General features: G+C 37.0%; 1 long non-coding RNA gene across 1 annotated transcript; it reads left to right on the top strand.

The window, feature by feature from the left end:
• The first annotated feature begins 522 nt into the window (after positions 1 to 522).
• LOC139025587 (uncharacterized) lies at positions 523 to 2,313 on the top strand. The gene is made up of 2 exons (XR_011477184.1): positions 523 to 978; positions 1,012 to 2,313. It is a non-coding gene; the product is annotated as an uncharacterized lncRNA (long non-coding RNA).
• The last annotated feature ends 450 nt before the right edge of the window (positions 2,314 to 2,763 follow it).

Here is a 2,763-nt window from a genome sequence, read left to right as displayed (position 1 = left end):
CTATTCCCTATAGTACTCTTTGTGTATTAAAGTGATGGTGTGGATTATTGCTATGAAAAGAGCCTGATCTTCCTACCCTTGTTACTGAGTTACTACAGCATATATACATATATATATATAAGAGATGCAGTGTATTATTAAACTCTATGTTAGAGGTGACATTGACTACAGTATCTAAGCACATTCTATGGTGCATTGTGTTCCACTTCCTCCTCCGAAGCATGTTTAATGTTTATGTCCGTCTGAACATGTGCCACCGTATATCCCTTTGGTTGGCATCCTAAATGGCACACTAGTGCCTATCTAGTGCACTACTTCTGACCAGAAATAAAGCGCTATATTGGCTGATAGGGTGTCATTTGGGCAAACGCCTTGTTAGACTGTTCCTTTTTTTCTTTTTTATTTATGTATCTTTTTTTTTACATTCAACTGTTTTAGACTTTTACATTTTGTACAACCATTTATTTATCGTTCTTATTTTCTTCTTCAGTACACTATGAAGGCCATTGAGGTAATATGTCTGATCCTGTATTATCGTATTGCTATTTCTCAGTCTTTCATTTCAATGTGTTTTTTCATTTCATTCAGTGTCTGTTATAGTTTCCATTCAGTGTCTAAATTGAAATTTCTCTGAGAGGGAGACAACTTTGCTCAGTCACACTGTTTTAATGTTGTGTTATTATGATTATAGCACTTTCATAAACAGTTTAGATTCGGGGGGGTTTCAAGTCAGTCAGAAGTTAGGCCTTGGTTAAGATACGTTTTTTTCAAGTTTAATCTGAAGTTAGGCTTGGTTAAGATACGTTTTTCAAGTCAGTCAGAAGTTAGGCCTTGGTTAAGATACGTTTTTCAAGTCAGTCAGAAGTTAGGCCTGGTTAAGATACGTTTTTCAAGTCAGTCAGAAGTTAGGCCTTGGTTAAGATACGTTTTTCAAGTCAGTCAGAAGTTAGGCCTTGGTTAAGATACGTTTTTCAAGTAGTCAAAGTTAGGCCTTGGTTAAGGTTTTTCAAGTCAGTCAGAAGTTAGGCCTTGGTTAAGATACGTTTTTCAAGTCAGTCAGAAGTTAGGCCTTGGTTAAGATACGTTTTTCAAAAAGGGATTTTTTTTTTTTTTTTGCCACATTCTCCAAAGAGATACTGTGAACAGAATCATACATTTGCAATGTGTTGTCAGACAGTATGGTTAATTTTAACAGTAGAATAGAGTATAGATATGTCCAGGATGGTAGAGTGTGTGTGTGTGTTGTTACTGCTATGGGTTAACACTGTGAACGTCAGTGGAGTGAACGGTTGTTAGCGCCATCTAGTGGGMAACATTGCAGTAACAGTACAGAGGAGATATCCAATGAATGATGATTTGAGGAAATGGACAATGTTAATAATTTTGATCATTCTACATGTTGTGTTTTTAAATAGCTGTCTGACAGAACACAAACACAACGAATAAAGTGCCTGAGCAATATGACAAGAACTGCATTACAAATGGCATCCTATTCCGTACATATTTGACTACTTTCGACCATAGCCCAATGGGCTCTTTAGACCAATGGGCTCTGGTCTAAAGTAGTGCACTATATAGGGAATAGGGCCCTGGTCTAAAGTAGTGCACTATATAGGGAATAGGGTGCCATTTGGGATGCCTACAATAGCTCTATACAGATAAAGACTGATTTACTGTGTGTGATTTTTATTTATTTTTTATTATTTAAGCAGGGAGAACAATCACAAATTCTGTCAGAAAATACTATGTTCCTTCAATCGTAACTTTCTCTTCAAAGTGGGCTGTTTTTAAACACGGCATTGTTGTAGAAAAGCATTGTTGGTATTTTTTTATTCATTGAGACACTGACTTTGACCAAAAGTATCTCTGGCAACCGGCCACAGTGCTTCCACTTACTCCTTGTCACATTAAGGAAAAGAGGGCGTGTCACATTAAGGAAAAGAGGGCGTTTCACATTAAGGAAAGGAGGGCGTGTCACATTAAGGAAAAGAGGGCGTTTCACATTAAGGAAAAGAGGGTGTGTCACATTATGGAAAGGAGGGCGTGTCACATTATGGAAAGGAGGGCGTGTCACATTAAGGAAAGGAGGGCGTGTCACATTAAGGAAAGGAGGGCGTGTCACATTAAGGAAAGGAGGGCGTGTCTGTGACTAATGCCAGGGGACATTCTTTTGAACAAAGTGCAGGACAGTTTTTATAATAATATCCCCTAAATGTTGTTCCCTTTTGTTGTTTGTGAATTGTTTGTTAGAGAATAAAATGTAAATGTATTATTGTCAGTATGACAGAAGAATAAATCTAATATATTTTCTGACTGGACTGATGTGTTGTTTTCTGTTTAGAAGCTATTGGCTGAAATAAACTTGATAGAAGTCAGTTGAGTTATCTTGAGACTTACATACAGTGGGGCAAAAAAGTATTTAGTCAGCCACCAATTGTGCAAGTTCTCCCACTTAAAAAGATGAGAGAGGCCTGTAATTTTCATCATAGGTACACTTCAACCATGACAGACAAAATGAGGGGAAAAAATCCAGAAAATCACATTGTAGGATTTTTAATGAATTTATTTGCAAATTATGGTGGAAAATAAGTATTTGGTCAATAACAAAAGTTTATCTCAATAGTTTGTTAAATACCCTTTGTTGGCAATGACAGAGGTCAAACGTTTTTGGAAAATAAGTATTTGGTCACCTACAAACAAGCAAGATTTCTGGCTCTCACAGACCTGTAACTTCTTCTTTAAGAGGCTCCTCTGTCCTCCACT

The sequence above is a fragment of the Salvelinus sp. IW2-2015 genome, unplaced genomic scaffold (assembly GCF_002910315.2).
Source record: "Salvelinus sp. IW2-2015 unplaced genomic scaffold, ASM291031v2 Un_scaffold2899, whole genome shotgun sequence".
NCBI lineage: Eukaryota > Metazoa > Chordata > Actinopteri > Salmoniformes > Salmonidae > Salvelinus > Salvelinus sp. IW2-2015.
Note: the sequence above shows the minus strand (reverse complement) of the source record. Positions and strands in the feature narration are given on the sequence as shown.